The sequence below is a fragment of the Myodes glareolus genome, chromosome 1, assembly GCF_982192425.1.
Source record: "Myodes glareolus chromosome 1, mMyoGla1.1, whole genome shotgun sequence".
Lineage (NCBI taxonomy): Eukaryota > Metazoa > Chordata > Mammalia > Rodentia > Cricetidae > Myodes > Myodes glareolus.
In genome coordinates this window covers 77,910,612-77,929,417 of record NC_142026.1, presented here as the reverse complement: position 1 = coordinate 77,929,417, position 18,806 = coordinate 77,910,612, and the positions used below count along the sequence as shown (strand labels likewise).

The 18,806-nt window shown below is 37.5% G+C and overlaps 1 pseudogene; it reads left to right on the top strand.

Moving 5' to 3' along the window:
* Window positions 1-16,687: 16,687 nt before the first annotated feature.
* Window positions 16,688-18,005, top strand: LOC148123496 (glycoprotein-N-acetylgalactosamine 3-beta-galactosyltransferase 1 pseudogene; annotated as a pseudogene).
* The last annotated feature ends 801 nt before the right edge of the window (window positions 18,006-18,806 follow it).

The window sequence follows — 18,806 nt, the reverse complement described above, 5'->3', positions numbered from 1 at the left end:
TTGTATCTGTGGATGTTTGCTTTGTTACCTAGTATGTGATCAATTTTCAAGAAGGTTCCATGAGGTTCTGAGAAGAAGGAATATTCTTTTGCATTTGGGTAGAATGTTCTATAGGTGTCTGTTAAGTCCATTAGATTCATGACATCTGTTAGTTCTCTTATTTCTCTGTTAAGAACTGTATGATTGACCTGTCCATTGGTGAGAGAGGGGTGTTGAAATCTCCTATTATTTGTGTGTGGGGTCTGATGTGCCATTTAAGTTTTAGTAATGTTTCTTTTACATATGTGTGTGCTCTTGTATTAGGGGCATAGATATTCAGGATTGAGAATACATCTTCCTTAGGTTGGGGTTTTCCTTCTAGTACTTTCTATAAGGCTGGGTTTGTGGATATGTATTGTTTAAATCTGTTTTTGTCATGGAAAAATCTTGCTTTTTTCCATCGATGGTGATCGAAACCTTTGCTGGGTATAGTAGTGTGGGCTTGCATTCATGGTCTCTTAGTGTCTGCAGCACATCTATCCAGGACCTTCTGGCTTTCATAGTTTCCAATGAGAAATCTGGTATAATTATGATGGTTTACCTTTATATGTTACTTGACCTTTTTCCTTTGCAGCTCTTAATATTCTTTCTTTATTCTTTATGTTTTGTGTTTTGATTACTAAATGGTGAGGAGATTTTTTTTGATCCAGTCTATTTTTAGGTATATCCTTCTTTAGGTTGAGAAGTTTTCTTCTAAGATTTTGTTGAATATATTTTTTGTGCCTTTGAGCTGGAGTTCTTCCTCTTCTATCCCTAGTATTCTTAGGTTTGGTCTTTTCATGGTGTCCCAAATTTCCTGGATGTTTTGTTTTAATAATTTGTTGGATTTAATGTTTTCTTTGACCAATGATTTTCTCTATACTATCTTCAGCACCGAACAGTGGGTTCTATCTCTTGTGTTCTGCTGGTTATACTTTTGCCTGTAGTTCTGGTTCATTTACCCAGATTTTCCATATCCAGAATTCCTTTTATTTGTGTTTTGTTTATTACCTCTATTTCAGTCTTCAAGTCTTGAACTGTTTTCTTCACCTGTTTGATTGTTTTTCTTTCAAAATTACTCTAAAATTTCAAAGTTGAAATTTAAGAATTAGCAAATATATACCACCATATAACACAGATAAAATGTGGTATTATCAAAATTCAGTTCTACAAAACATGGAAATAAAAATAAAATTAAGCACCTTAATCTCAAGAAAATTCTTCTCATTATACCATCGTTTTTTAATACAATAATTAATTTTATTTATCTATTAGTAAATTTCTACTTATCTAATGAATATCATAATTTCCTACATAGTTTGACATTAATTTCTTTATTTTTATTACTTTATAAATAATACCAATCAAAATTCCCACTTCCTTTCCTCCTCCCACTTTCCTCCTGCTTCCCCACACACCCTCTTCCCACCTCATCCAGTCATAAGAGAGGGCAAGGTACCCTGACCTGTGGGAAGTCCTGCTACATCCAGGCCTAGGAAGGTGTGCATCCAAAGAGAATAGGATCCCCAAAAGCCAGTACATGTAGTAGAGACAAATCCAAGTGTCATTGACATTGGCCCCTCAATCTGCTCCAATTGTCGACTACATTCAGAGGGTCCAGTTTGGATGCCATGCTCATACATTGCCAGTCCATCTGGAGTTGGTGAGTTCCCATTAGCTCAGGCACACATCTCAGTGGGTGAAACATCACCTCATGGTCCTGACTTCCTTACACATATTCTTCCTCCTTCTGCTCTTCAGCTGGACCTTAAGACCTCAGTTCAGTACTCTGATGTGGGTCTCTGTCTTTGTCTCCATCTGTCACCAGACAAAGATTCTACGATGATATTCAGGATAATCATCAGTTTGACTACAGGACAAGGCCAGTTCAGGCACCCTCTTCTCTACTGCCCAAAGACCTAGCTAGGGACATCCCTGTGGACACCTAGGAACCCCTCTAGAGCCAAGTCTCTTGCAAACCCTAAAATGGCTCCCTTATGTAAGATATATTCTTCCCTACTCCCATATTCGTCTTTCTTCCATCTCAACCATCCTAATCTCCCAAGCTCTCCCCAGCCCTCTCTTCTCTCCTCTTTCTCTATATCTCCCCTTCCCTCTGCGCCCCCCCCCACCCCAATGCTCCCAACTTTGGCTTGGCGATCTTGTGGATCTATATATGGTTTTCTTTGGGTTCACCTTATTACTTAGCTTCTATGGGATCATGAACTATAAGCTCAATATCCTTTGTTTATGGCTAGAATCCATTAATGAGTGAGTACATACCATATTCATATTTTTGAGTTAGGGTTATCTCCCACCTCCTCCTCGTCTCCCTTTTCCTTCCCACTCCCCACGTCCCCCTCCCTTTCTAGTCTTAAGAGCAGTCTGGGTTCCCTGCCCCATAAGAAGTCCAAGGTTCTCCCCCCTTCATACAGGTCTATAAAGGTGAGCATCCAAACAAACCAGGCTCCCACAAAGTCAGGCCATGGAGTAGAATCAAAACCGAGTGCCATTGTCCTTGGCTTCTCAGTCAGCCTTCATTGCCAGCCACGTTCAGAGTGTCCATTTAGATCACATGCTCCATCACTCCAAGTCCAGCTGGCCTTGGTGAGCTCCCATTAGATTAGTCCCACTGTCTCAGTGGGTGGACACACCCCTCGTGATCCCGACTTCCTTGCTCACATTCTCCCTCTGATGCGGGAGAATTGTCTGTATTCTGTCAATCATATTTTAATAAAATGCTGATTGGCCAGGCAGGCAGTATAGGTGGGAAAACCAGACAGGAAGTAGAGGTGATGCAATGAGAACAGGAGAATTCTGGGAAGCAGGGAGGTTCCTCAGCCACTCCTGCGCAGACCACTGAAGAGGCAACATGTAAGCTGTCACACTGAGAAAGGTACTGAGCCATTATGGCTAACATAGATAATGATAATGGATTAATATAAGTTACAAGGACTAATAAGAAGCCTGACCTAATGGGCCAATCAGCTTTATAGCTTATAGAGATCTCTGTGTGATTGATTTTCCTTTGGGGCTTGCTGACTGTGGGGTACTGGGCGGGACAGATACCCCAACAAGGCGGCCCCTTCGTGTTACATCCCTCCTTCTGCTCCAATGTGGGTCTCTGTCTCTATCTCCATCCATTGCCAGATGAAGGTTCTATGGTGATATGCAAGATATTTATCAGTGTGGCTATGGGACAAGGCCAATTCAGGCACCCTCTCCTCTGCTGCCCAAGGACCAATCTGGGGACCTCTCCTTGGATCTGGAACCCCTCTAGAATCAAGTATATTGCAAACCCTAAAATGGCTCCCTTAATTAAGATATTTACTTCCCTGCTCCCATATCCATCCTTCCTCCATCCCACCCATCCCATTCCCCCAAGCTCTCCCGAATCTTCCCCTTCTCCCTTCTCTCTGCCCATCTCCCCTTACATCCACCCCCACCCCCATGCACCCAAGTTTGCCTGGAAATCTTGTCTACTTCCAATATCCAGGAGGATAACTATATGATTTTCTTTAGGTTCACCTTCTTATTTAGCTTCTCTAGAATCACGAATTATAGGCTCGAAGTTCTTTAATTATGGCTAGAATCCACTTATGAGTGAGTACATACCATATTCCTCTTTTTGGGTCTGTGTTACCTCACTCAGTAAAGTGTTTTCTACTTCCATCCATTTGCAAGCAAAATTCAAGATGTCATTGATTTTACTGCTGAGTAGTACTGTAATGTGAAGCTGTACCACACTTTCTTTATCCATTCTTCCATTGAGGGGTCTCTAGGCTGTTTGTAGGTTCTGGCTGTAACAAATAATGCTGCTATGAACATAGATGAACAAAAGATTTTGTAGTATGATTTGGCACCTTTTGGGTATATTCCCAAGAGTAGTATTGCTGAATCCTGAGATAGGCTGACTCCCAATTTCCTGAGAACTGCCACAATGATTTCCAAAGTGGTTGCACAAGTTTGCATCCCCACTAGCAATAGATGAGTGTTCTCCTTACGCCACATCCCCTCCATCATAGGTTATCATTGGTGTTGTTGATTTTAGCCATTCTGACAGGTGTTAGATGGTATCTCAAAGTTGTTTTGACTTGCATTTCCCTGATAGCTAAGGAAGTTGAACATGACCTTAAGTATCTTTTGGCCATTTGAAATTCTGTTGAGAATTCTCTGTTTAGTTCAGTCAGTACCCCATTTTTAATTTGGTTATTTAGAATTTTAATATCTAGTTTCTTGAGTTCTTTATGTATTTTGGAGATCAAACTTTTGTCTGATGTGGGGTTGGTGAAGATCTTCTCCCATTCAGTAGGTTGCCTTTTTGTTTTAATGACCATGTGCTTTGTTTTAAAGAAGCTTCTCAGTTTCAGGAGGTTCCATTTATTCATTGTTGCTCTTATTGTCTGTGCTACCGGGGTCATACAAAGGAATTGGTCTCCTGTGCCCATGTATTGCAGGCTACTTCCCACTTTCACTTCTATCAGGTTCAGTGTGGTAAGATTTATATTGAAGTCTTTAATCTACTTGGATTTGAATTTTGTGCATGATGATAGATATGGATCTATTTTCATTCTTTTACAGGTTGATATCCATTATGCCATCACCATTTGTTAAACATGCTTTCTTTCTTCCATTGTACAATTTTAGCTTCTTTGTCAAAAATCAGGTGTTCATAGGTGTGTGGATTAATATCTGGGTCTTCAATTCATTTCCATTGGTCTCTGTTTATATGACAATACCAAGCTGTTTCCATTACTGTATCTCTTTAATAGGGCTTGATGTCAGGGATAGTAATACCTCCGGAAGTTCCTTTATTGTATAGGAATGTTTTAGCCCTCCTGGGTTTTTTGTTTTTTCATATAAAGTTGATTATTGTTCTCTCAAGCTCTTTGAAGAATTTTGTTGGGATTTTGATGGGGATTGCATTGAATCTATACATTGCCTTTGGTAGGAATGCCATTTTTACTATGTTGATCCTACCCATTGAAGAGTATGGAAAATCCTTCCATTTTCTGGTATCCTCCTCAATTTCTTTCTTCAAAGACTTAAAGTTCTTGTCAAATACGTCTTTTGCTTCCTTGGTTAATGTTTCCCCAAGGTACTTTATACTATTTGTGGCTATTGTGAAAGGTGATGTTTCTCTGATTTCCCCTCAGCTTCTTTATCATTTGTGTATAGGAGGGCTACTGTTTTTTTTTTTTGAGTTGATCTTGTATCTTGCCACATCACTGAAGGTATTTATCAGTGGCAGAAGTTCTCTGGTAGGGTTGGGGGGGTCACTTATGTACACTATCTTATCATCTGAAAATAACAAAAGTTTGACTTCTTTTCCAATCCGAATATTCTTGATCTCCTTAGGTTGTCTTATTGCTATTGCTAAAACTTCAAGAACTGTGTTGAAGAAATATGGAGAGAGTGGACAGCCTTGTCTTGTTTCTTATTTTAGTGGAATCGCTTTGAGTTTCTCTCCATTTAATTTGATGTTAGCTGTTGGTTTGCTGTATATTGCTTTTATTATATTTAGATATGATTCTTATATTTTTAAACATGAGTAACTAATCACTGACAAATTTTTCTAACATATTCCCATTATTTTACTTAAAAAGTCTATTCTTTTGCAGGCAAATACTAGCAATGTGGTAAATTCTCTGTGTTCATGAGGAGAAGAGAAATCAAGCATATTCAAGTCTATTTATTTAATTTATTTCAGAAATATGGAGTTTTGTAAATGCGTACACAATTACTGAATTTTTAACTGTGTTACCAAAGAAAAAACTACTAAGTAAAATTTTCTATACAACTCAGGTTATCACTGTTTTGAAAGAATGACAAAGGTACAATTTATGTCAAAGTGTTAATAGTCACCCATTGTAAAATTCCATGAGATAAGCAAAATCGTATGTAATGTAATAGTAAAGATTATTGTGTATGTTCCTGTGGCTAGTTATATTCGCTTTTCTGATGTGTCATTTTAATTCTTATACTACATGTATTGCAGAGACTGAAGACACAATTGAACATTAGTTAGAAACAATTTACTTGTTGACCACTTGGTTACTCCTTTGTGTTCCTTGCACAAACAAAGCTTAAAGAATTTTCTATGGAGTCTTAGGTCATCATCAGAAAGGGAATCATGGTTAGGAAACACTCAGAGACAATTGCAGCAATATTTACCAGGAGCCAGCCTAGATTATATAGAAGAGCTAAACTAGCCTGCCTGAGGCAAGAAAGTGTGATAAAGCAGACAAAAGTGCTCACCAAGAGCAGAATGTTCTTTGTAGCTCTGCTCTCTCGGGAGGACATAAGGAAAAAGTTGCTCCTATGAATGAATGTATGTCATTCAGTGTTTGTGTCTGTAGAGGATGTAAACCATGAAACTGCTGGACCACTCCATCAGGCCAAGACATCAAGACTTGAGAATAATACTATATAGAGGATGACACTAGTTTTGTCATGATACATGACAGCATAATATCCAAACTCTTTTTGACTTATCACATTTCTATTGTTCCTTTTTAAAGTCATGTTCATATAAAAAGATAATGTTTGCTTTGAGCGATAGTATCCAGTGCAGGCACACACTAGAAGCAATGTAACTTGGAGACTTTATTTTAACCTTTGTCCATCTGGAGCACTTAGAGCTGATGGTGATGGCCTGAAAGACACACTGGAAGCTGGGGCTGCTAATGGACACACCCTTCCCTACTCTGTGAAGATAGAAGAGAAGTTTGAAACACAAATAATTGAAGAAGTCATTGAAATAAAAAAACTGCCATTGTCTCAGGAACTCCTTTACACATGAGAGTAAAGATGTTGGCTACAATTAAATGCTGTAGAATCCAGTCTGTGAACTTTAACCTGTACCCTGTGAAATAAAGCAACTGATAATGGTAGACTAAAAAGAAGTTGTCCAAGACTCCAACCACAGTCTGTGAAAAAAGGCTACTTCTACGATGGTCACCTCATTAGCTTCCATGCTATTGGTTGTTGTTAGATGAGACTTGGGATGTGCCTGGGAAGGTTTGGCACAGATTGCACGTAATGTATGAAATCCAGTCTTCAAATCTATAGTTAGTAACTCAGTGTGTTTCTATAACTTATGATAAAATTTTGGTTCAAAAATCGTTTCCCAACTTTAGAGCCTCAGTTTGTAGACATACGTGTTATGAAAGCTGCATAAATATCTTCCCCTGTAGTCTTATTGTGTAGACAAGCACTCCAGATGGTATAACAATGATAAGGAAAAGTTAGACAAATTCATCTTCAGTAAATATTTATAAATTCCTTCTCAGTTAATGGTCAAAATATGACTTTATGCCAACTGAATATTCATGCTGGAAGTATAATAACAAATCAATATCTGTAAAACACCTCAGATAAGTTTTAAAAACAAAGAACATCTCAGTTGAGATTTAATTTTATATAATTAGATGGCTTTCCTACAGTGCTGTATAGTTCTATAATACATATATTCATATTTAAATGTAAAATTTATTTTTAGCAAATATGGATGTATCCTAATATAAGGAAGAAAAATGAGTTGAAACCTGCCTCATGACAGATAATGGGTATTGACTGAAATGCTCAAAATACAGTATAGGTATCTAATAACTTATTTATTGTTATGTTAAATCACAAATACACCAAGATTTAAAACAATATAAATAAAATTATATGGATTAATTTCTACAAAGAAGAATTAACTCAATGTTATGCAGGGAAAGTATGCACAGCATTATCAATGTTTTGATGACACACCAAAGTGCTAAATAATAGAAGAACACATAATTTTATTGTTAATACAGTTCAGATGATAAATAACACTTCTGTGGTAGCCATGTGTACAAACTACACCATCTTGACATGAAGCATCTTGCTATTATAAACTAAAAGTAATTCACTTCTGTACAAAAACACTTCTGCATTGCTGTTGGGAATGCAAGCTGGTAGAGCCTGTTTGGACGTCAGTGTGTCAGTTTCTCAGAAATTAGGAAACAACCTTCCTCAAGACCCAGTAATACAACTTTTGGGTCTATATCCAAAGGATGCTCAATTGTTCCACAAGGACATGTGTTCACAGGAGCATTGTTTGTCATAGCCAGAACCTGGAAACAACCTAAATGCCTGTTGACCGAAAAATGAATAAGGAAAACATGTTACATTTATGCAATGGAGTACTGCATAGGAGAAAAAATAACATCTTGAATTTTGCAGGAAAATGGATGGAGCTATAAAACATCATTTTGAGTGTGGTAACCCAGAACCAGAAGGACAATTATCACATGTACTGACTCATAAGTGGTTTTTAAATATAAAGGAAAGAAAACCAGACCACAAATCACAAAAACAGAGGATATCATCTATAAAAGTTTTAGATTTACAACTGTAGTGTGCAGCATACAAAGAGACTCAAATGTGCCTCTGGATTTATAACATCCTCTGACTTAGTAACATTAGATGGATGTTTTCATGAAAAAGGGAAACAACTAATTAAACATGTAATATGTAGATGATACACACTCAAGAATGATGGTTTTGAGAGTATATTATACCAATGTTAACTTTAACCTCAAAATACCTTATGAGTGAGACAGCCTCATCATGAGCTCAGACATTAGTATAGATACAAATCCTGTATCCTTGTGTTCTGAGTTAAAGAGAAGAATCACTCAAACAATAAATAGAAAAAAAATGTATTCAGGAGTACAGGGTTCCTTTAGCTTCTTCACTTGTTCTCAGCATGTATGCGGCACTGTGGGACCAGTTCCTGGTAAGTCAACAACTCAGAAGAAGATACCTTGTAAAGCCGAGCAGTAGAGTGTATTAAAACACCTCTCAACACTTTCAACACGAGGCTTCATTATCACTTGGATTATACCACAGTAGTGTGAATTGGGATGTCATCTGCTTAAATGAGCATGGGCCAGTATCGGTCTAGGACCTCAGTTCTCTGTTGGTAGAGAGTTTTTCTCAGATTTTCTCAGATTAATAAGTTATCCCCATCAATTACAAACTCTCTAGATTTTTAAAGTGGTCACTTATCTGGAATATTGTCATGGTTATGTACTCTGGACTCTGTTTCAAGGAAGGTAGTTAGAGGCAATCTTAGTGTTTTATTTTTGACAGGATTCTGATTTCAGTGTCATGATCTCTGTGACCAGGAAGTGAGCTGCAGGGAGGAAGCCTATGCCTGAGTTATGGGTCTTTATTCTGTTACTTCACCTCTCCTCAGACTTTTTACCTGCAGTAGTAATGGGCACACAGGACTGTGGTGCCAAGAAGTTTTCTAATTCATGCATCCCCTGCAAAAAGTTTTGTGCTATCATTGTTTAAAGGAAAATTGCAGAACTTGCTGAAACTCTCCCCTGCTTTTTACCATGGAGGCAAACTAGGTACCTTGTGTACCACTATCAGGAGATTTGTGTGGGACCCACCATTGAAATATATGTCTTGGTATTTCCTGAGGTATTTCATAATGAAGTAAATTTTTTTTCAGTGAGCAGAATTTTTACATATAAAATAAAGCAGAAATCCAATTATAAACTACAATGTTGATATTTGTACAGTGACAATATGAAGCACAGATACTATCAATTCACATTGGAGTTTACCAAAATCAGTTATAGCTATCCATATTACTTCTTTTGTGTTTGCACATACAATTAAATGTATATTTCTGTTGATATATTTTAAAAAATAAATATAGTTAATCTTATATTAATAAAATTATTATATTATTATTATATTATAGGAAGGAAAAAACAAATTAAAATCTACACAGGAAACATCATGTTGTAAAGGAATGCTCTGCAAATGACAGTAGTCATAGAAATGGTAATCACACACCCATGGTTTTAAATGAAGATACAGAAAGCTCATGAGTTCAAGAAGCTAGAAATAAATGAAACTTTTCCCATTATTTCTTTATTTCTGTGTCTATGTTGAATAGAACTTTTACAGGTATCCCCAGAAAAAGTCACATAATGCAATTGTGACAGAACATGGCCTTTCAGGTTTGAAATGTAAAAGCAGGTGTGTGCATCCAAAGAGAATAGGATACCCAAAATCCAGTACATGCAGTAGAGACAAATTCCAGTGCCATTATCATTGGTTCCTCCATCTTCCCCAACTGTCAATCACATTCAGAGGGTCTGGTTTGATCCCATGCTCATTCATTCTCAGTCCGGCTGGAGTTGGTGAGCTCCCATTAGTTCAGGCACTCTGTTGTAGGAGGGAGAGGGCCCACTTGTTTGTCCCATCCACACGGGTAGCTTAGCCCCGAAATAACCACACAGAAATTATATTAATTAATTGTGTTAAATTAAAACACTGTTTGGCCATTATCTCTAACTTCTTATTGGCTCAGGCTTGAGAGAAAGAGAGATCCACATTGGAATACTGAACTGAGCCCCCAAGGTCCAGTTGAAGAGCAGAAGAAGGGAGAATATGAACAAGGAAGTCAGGACCATGAGGGGTTGATTCACCCACTGAGACAAAGTGGTGTAGGAGTTCCTTCTGTTTGTGTGTAGTTTTCATTGGTTAATGAAATAAGCTGCCTTGGCCTAGTTGATTGGGTAGAAATCAGGAAGGAGGAGAAGACAGAACTGAATTCTTGGAGGAAAAAAGCAGTCAGAGAGAAGCCATGAATCCTCCGCCTGAGATGGACACTGGTTAGAATCTCTGGTAAGCCACTGCCATGTGATGATACACAGATTAATGGAGATAGGTTAAATAAGAAGAAATTTGTGCATGCATCACCAAAAGACATGTACTAGATAGAATTTCAAAGTACAATTTGCAGTTCAAATCTGGAGACAATCATAATGCCCTTCTATACTAAAAGATCTAATTTATTGTAATCTGTTCATATAATGACATTCTACACCCCAATAAAATAAATGAATTACTATTATACTCAATAAAAAAGGTATGTGTCCTTTATGATGGATAACACTTGACAGTGATGCTGATCTTGTTGAGATGTTAGGATTCCCTAGGTCAGTCCTACTGTAGCTATTTGCCTCCATGTTGTTTGGAACAGTGTAACTACCTATCTAATGCAGTGGCAGTTTTATAACTTGTATACACTATGTGATGAGTGATCAAATATGTAACCAATAGTAGATATATTAGAGCAGACCAGCCTTAAATCAAATCTGAGGGTTCCTGCTTTCCTCTAAGTTGTATGGAATGAGATGATTTTTGTCAAGGATGTTCCAAATTTACTGATAATCTAGGATCTACATCACAATCTCTGAAAGCATTACATGTGACACTGGCTGTGTTTGGCAAGCTGTGCTGCACAAGTTCAGCTTCATGCATAGGAAGAGTATACTCATACAGGGAGGAGTTATGATGAGAGGAAGAAACCACTTGTGTGCCCACAGCCATCTTGGTAGATCTTTCTTTGATGAGTATGTAGTATTCCATCCCTATCTCTTCTAATTAGTTTTGGTTGGAAGCGAATTTTGTAAGAAAGTAAATAGGTATACCAGCCTGTTTCTTAGGCCTGTTTTTAACATATCTTTTTCAGTTCTTTAATTTGCAGTATACTTCTTCAATACAAAAAACAAAAAAAAAGTTTTGGGTTTTCACATCTATTCTCTTAGTCTAGGTGCTTTTAATGGAGAATTGAGACCATTGATATTAAGAGAAATCAATGCCAAATGCTTGTTTATTCCTGATATTTTACTGTTCTTGTTGTTGTTGGTGGTGGTGATGATGATGATGTTGCCTGTGTGTGTTTTTCCCTTCTTTTGGCTTTGGTGGTCTGGTATTATTTATTTCTTGTGTTTTCATGATAATAGGTAATATCATTAGGTTGGGGCTTTCTTTCTGGCATTCTCAGTAGGGCCAAATGTGTATTTAGGTATTGGTTAAAATTAGTTTTTATCAAAAAATGTCTATCTATGGTGACTGAAAATTTTCTCCAAACAAATGAACCTAAGAAGAAAGCTGGTATAGTTGTCCTAATATCTCATAAAATAGATTTCAAGCCAAAATTAATCAAAATAAATGGAGGATATTTCATATTCATCAAAGGAAAATATCTATCAAGATGATGCTTCTATTCTGAACACCTAAGACCCTAATACAGGGGCACCCACATTTGTAAATTAAGCATTACTAAAGCTTAAGCCACATATCAAATCCCACACATTAATAGTGGGAGACTGCAAGTCCCCACTCTCACCAATGGACAGATCTTACAGATAGAAACTAAACATAGAAATAATGTTACTAGCAGACATTATGACTCAAATAAACTTAACAGATATCTACAGAACATTTCATCGAAACAAAAAATATCATCCTCTCAGCACATCATGGAATCTTCTCCAAAATTTACCATATACTCTGTCATAAAACAAATCTCAATAGATACCAGAAAATTGAAATAATCCCCTGTATTTTATCAGATCAATATGGATGAACATTGGTGTTCAAAAGCAACATAAACTTGAGAAAGTCTGATGTAAGAGGGTTTTCTATCTACCTGTTGCTTTCATTGGTTAATTAATAAAGAAAACTGCTTGTCCTGATAGGTCAGAACATAGGTGTGTGGAGTAGACAGAACAGAATTCTGGGAGAAAAAAGCAGAGTCAGGCAGTCGCCATGAAGCTCTGGCCCAAGACGGACATAGGTTAGAATCTTTCCAGTAAGCCACCACCTCGTGGTGCTACACACATTAATAGAAATGGGTTAATCAAGATGTGAGAGTTAGCCAGTAAGAGGCTAGAGCTAATAGGCCAGGCAGTGTTTAAATGAATACAATTCACGTGTTGGTATTTCCGGTGTAAAGCTAGTCGTGCGGGAGCCAGGTGGTACGAAAAGCAGGTCTGCTCGCCTCATCACTACAAATGGCACCCAGACGAGGATAACTGAATCCACAAAAAGCTTGAGAAAGCTTGTGAAAGAATAGAGTAAAGCATGTTTCCTTGGTAGCAGCAATTTCTAGGGTCTGCTCTGCCTGTTAGAGGCAAGCAAGTGCTCTCATCTAAGAGAGGCTTCCTGACTCAGTTTTAGTTGCAAAACCTTGCAGCTCTTTTAAGAGGTCCTGCCATGAAACACTTAAATGGTGTTGATGAAAAGCTGAATGCTTGGTTTTCAGTTTTCAGCCCTAGCAGGAAAAAAGCTGCGCCATTTTAAAATGCCAGTTCTCTGAGCTGTCCTGCCAGGGCAAACTCTGACTCTTTCAGGCAGGCAGTCCAAATGAGTGTGGTCTGTGAGCAGAATGATGCAGCTTGCTTATTGGCAGGGACCTTGAAACACTGTAGAGTTGTGGCAATGAACATGGCTCTGGCCAGTACCTCAGCTACAAGGCCAGAATTGCAGAAAGCTAAGGAATAGGCTGGATCTAGCTGTCAAAGCCATGGCTTTAATCCTACCATATTGCTTGGTAAATTAAAGACTCATGTGGTCAAAAAGAGAGAGATATACAGTAAAGATAGATTCAAAGATGAAGAAAACCTTTAAATGGTTTACTATGTGTTAAAAATATATGCAGGCTAAAGGTCAAAATCCTTAAAAGAAAAATACAGTAAAGATAGATTCAAAGATGAAGAAAACCTTTAAATGGTTTACTATGTGTTAAAAATATATGCAGGCTAAAGGTCAAAATCCTTAAAAGAAAAAAATGAGAGTAGTTGAGTATGGTGGTACACACCTTTAATCCCAACATTTGGGAGGCAGATGTAGATTGACCTCTGTGGCTTCAAGGTGTGGTAGCACACGTCTTTAATCCCAATGCCTGGAAGGAAGAGGCAGACAAATCTCTGTAAATTCAAGGTGTGGTAGCACTTGCATTTAATCCTAGCACTGGGGAGACAGAGACAGAAGGATATCTGTGAGTTCAAGAGCAGCCTGGTCTACAGAGTTATTTCGGGACAAAGATATACACAAAACCTGTCTCAAAAAGTAAAAGTAAAAATAAAAGAAATAGAAGTTAAAATAAAGCTACACAAAGATGGAAAATACACAGAGAATCTTGATACTGTATGCTTTTATGCTCTCTTTGAATTGTATGAATGCTGAGAAAGGAGCAACAGTTGCTAAAAGATATTTGTTTATAAATGCTGCTGAACTAATCCAAGATAGATATTTTGAAAATGCCTTGACTTCAAAATTTTGATCTAAGTTTATGATGCTTTGGAAAAGTTCGTCATTTGTTTTCACAGAGGATGAGACTCTGTGGATTGCTTCTATCCCAATATGTTATGATAGACCATGCCCTCCTGAAAGGTTGCTGTGAACACCCTCAAAAAATTACTTTGCTCAACTGCTGACTGAGATGAACCTCATCTAAGCAGACACGTTATACCATGAAAGACCTAAATAACAGTGCCCCCATTCAGCACAAAGCAGTTTGGAGAGAAAAAACTGTGCCCATATTCCCAAATATTGTTTATAAATATTCTTTTATATTTAAAGGGGGATATGATATAGATATGAATAATTTGCATTGGTATAAATTTTGCCTTATTGATAGAAGTTTAAGGTCAATTTTGTTATATGTATATGTATTTCTGATCTTGATTAAGGTATTGTGGTTGTGCAGTTCATTTTAAAGTGTAATGTATAATTAGGAAATATAAGTTGTTAATGGATAATCATCGATAATAGTCAAGCTTGTAGTCATGTTAGTTAGATTTTCTAGATGTGCATAGATATATTTCAGATAGGCATTCTTCATATATTTCAAAGACTACAGAAAATTGCATTTAATGTTTTAATAACTTAGGGCTGTTCATGACAATGAGACAATGAGACATCTGCTTCTGGCAGCACCAGTCTACTTCAAGAGGAAGATGGGCATCAAAGAGGCTCCTTATGGAGTTTGATAGCCATTTGGGCAAGAAACTGCTCTTGCCTGGACTGTTGCATAAACTGAACACAGAGAACATGCAGAGAGAGGACTGCTGAACTTGCCTAAAGGTGAGATGGTCTTTTGGGGTTCCTGATTCATGAAAGAGTCTGCGAGACATTCTGCAGGACACAGCAGAAAGTGACTGAACTGTCTTTGAATTTTCCTGCTTCATGGAAATGTCTGCTGGATACTATGGGCCTGTAGGCTGAAGATGGATGCCTCAATGGTACAAAAAAACTTTGGGTGACTGTCCAGACAGCAAGATGTCTCTGTCATTTCTAGAGTTTTGAAAGTTGCTTATTTCTTGTTTACTTAGGTAATATTATATCCTTCTGGAGTCTTTGATGAAGTTGAAGAATGATGGAGTTAGTTATAGTTATAGCTTTTCTTAGTTATGATAAAAGATAAAATAGATATAAATATTGTAACTGTAATTCTTGCTTTATAACTGTTTTGTTATATGTGATTTTGCTATGCTAAAGTTGAAACCTTCCTTTTTGTTTAAACAGAAAAAGGGGAAATGATGTAGGAGGGTCTTCTATCTATCTGATGCTTTCATTGGTTAGTTAATAAAGAAAACTGCTTGGCCTGATAGGTCAGAACATAGGTGTGTGGAGTAGACAGAACAGAATTCTGGGAGAAAGAAAGCAGAGTCAGGCAGTTGCCATGAAGCTCCGGTCCAAGATGGATGTAGGTTAGAATCTTCCTGGTAAGCCACCACCTTGTGGTGCTACACACATTAATAGAAATGGGTTAATCAAGATGTGAGAGTTAGCCAGTAAGAGGCTAGAGCTAATAGGCCAGGCAGTGTTTAAATGAATACAATTCATGTGCTGTTATTTCGAGTGTAATGCTAGCCATGCGGGAGCCCGGCGAAATGAAAAGCAGGCCTGCTCACCTCATCACTACAAAAGTCTATCAAGTAATGGAAACTGAAAAACTTTCACCTTAATTACCACTGGGTCAGTAATAAATAAAGAAATTAAATACTTGCTAGATTTGAATGAAAATGTATGTACAACATACCCAAACTTATGGGACACAGTGATAGCTGTGCTAAGTGGAGTGTTCATAGCACTAAATGCCCCCATAAAAAAATTTGATAACTCTTATAGTAGTGACTTAACAGCATACACAAGAGCTCTAGAACAAAAAGAAGAAAACTCACACGGGAGGAATAGATGACAGGAGATAATCAAGCTGAAGGCTGAAACCAATAAAACAGAAAGAGAACAATACAAAGAATCAATGAAACAAAGAGTTGGTTCTTTGAGAAAATAAACAAGATAGACAAAAACCTTATCTAAACTATCCAAAAATTCAGAGAGGGAATATCTCTATTAACAAAATCAGAAGTGAAAAAAGGAGCATAACAACAGACAATGAGAATCATTAGGTCATATTTCAACAACCTGTACTCCATAAAATTGGAAAATCTAAAAGAAATTGACATATTTTTGATAGATACCACATCTCAAAATTAAATCAAGATCAGGCTTCATCCAAAAGATGCAGGGATGGTTCAACATATTAAAATCTATTAATGTAGTCCACCATATAAACAAACTGAAAGAAAAAAACACAACATCATCTCATTGCATATTAAAAAGGCCTTTAAGAGCAGTGGGAGCGCACACTGGGCCCGCCTCGGCCGCTGCAGCTGGGGGATGATCTGGGCGGCCGCTGGCGACCCTGGCTAGAGGCCCTGGCTAGTGGCCCGTGCCTGTGCTGCGGCCGGCAGGGGCAGAGAAGGTCGAGGGTCACGTAGTTTTCCTCCCTGCCTCCGGGAGGGGCGAGAGGGAGCTGCGGCTGATGTCAGAAATACACTCTCGGGAAATGGCCTCTAAATCTTGGCTGAATATTTTAGTCTTCCTCTGTGGATCAGCAATAGGATTTTTTTTTTATGTTCTCAACTATTTAGTATTTTGTTGGGAGACCAGGGTGACACCCAGCCCAGTATGCTTCATAATGATCCTCATGCTAGACATTTAGATGATAATGGACACAGTCACCTCAAGGGACAAGTGGACTTCAATGCAGACTCTAGCCAACATAAAGATGAGAACACGGACATTGCTGAGAACCTCTAACAGAAAGTTAAAATTCTTTGTTGGGTTATGACAAGCCCTCAAAATCTAGAGAAAAAGGCCAAACATGTCAAAGCTACATGGGCCCAGCATTGTAATAAAGTATTATTTATGAGTTCAGAAGAAAATCAAGACTTCCCTACTGTGGGATTGAAAACCAAAGAAGGCAGAGAGCAGCTCTACCGGAAAACAATTAAAGCTTTTCAGTTTGTGTATGACCATTATTTAGAAGATGCTGATTGGTTTATGAAAGCAGATGATGACACATATGTCATACTGGACAATCTGAGATGGCTTCTATTAAAGTATAACCCTTTTACTTCTATCAAAGTAAACAACCCATTTACTTTGGGAGAAGGTTTAAGCCCTAGGGATACATGAGTGGAGGAGCAGGATATGTACTAAGCAAAGAAGCCTTGAGAAGATTTGTAGGTGCATTTAAAAGAGAAATGTACACATAGTTTCTCCATTGAAGACTTAGCTCTGGGAAGGTGCATGGAAATTATAAGCGTAGAAGCTGGAGATTCCAGAGACACCACTGGAAAAGAAACTTTCCACCCGTTTGTACCAAAACACCACTTAATCAAAGGTTATCTACCGAAAACATTTTGGTACTGGAACTACAACTATTATCCTCTTGTAAAGGGTCCTGGTTGCTGTTCTGATATAGAACTTTCTTTTCACTATGTTGATTCGACAACTATGTATGAATTAGAATACCTCGTTTATCATCTTCGTTCATATGGCTACTTATACAGATATCAACCTGCCTTACCTGAGGATATACTAAAAGAAATTAATCAAGCAAACAAAAATGAAGATACAAAAGTAAAATTAAGCAACCATTGAAAGAAGACCGTGAGTGGACTGAGGTCAAACATTCTACATTGCACTGAAGGACTTCTTCCTTTCTGACAGAATCCTGAAATCCCAGTGAGGAACTGATCGGAAGTGAATATTCCATATAGAATTTTTTTCCAATGGATGACTATAATCTGAAGCATTGAAAGAGCTGTGAAGTCTGTTAAAATGTGTTTTGAAACAGTAATATATATATATATATATATATATATATATATATATATATATATATATGAAGAATTTGTGTTTTAAATGGTAACAGAAGAGCTAGGAAGGCTCTGTCCTCTGTTCCTGACATGTGTGTTGTTGTCAGTAGTGCTGGAGGGGTTCCGTTTGTGATCACCTGCTACGCCGCACCGTGAGAATACAATGCTGAACAGATCTGCCTTAAAACTAGAAAGAAATACTGTTGCTCAGTATACACTCTGCTCACGTGTACAAACCAGCCTCCCAATTGCCAAATGAAAACTTTCCTGTGATTGTATGACTTATAATTGGCAGTGTTTCCTCAAGAAGAAATAGAATAAGAATGCCCCCCCTAAAGTTCACTAATAAACCACATTTTCCAATTATTCTGGGCCTTGACTACAGTATATACTTAGTTCTATGTATAATCAACCTTGTACCAAGTCCCCATTGTGTCCTTTCTGAATGTCTGACTCTTGAATACCATTTTCACTATTAATGCTTATTTACTCAAAGCATTGACAGCATTCTATAAAACATGCATTTAATAATATTCTGTTCCAAAATTCACCTATTATTGTGAGTAACTTAATTAAATTTAATGCTGTTTGGACAAGCTTTTCTTGTATTGGTACCACTCTCTGGAATTATTAATAACATTGTAAATTGATTATTTCGAAGTCTTTCCAACTATATAATTATTGTTTCTTTTATTTTCATCCTGTGGAGATAGAATTTGTTGTGCCTTTCATAACTTGTTTAAAGCACTTTTAAAATTAATTTTATGT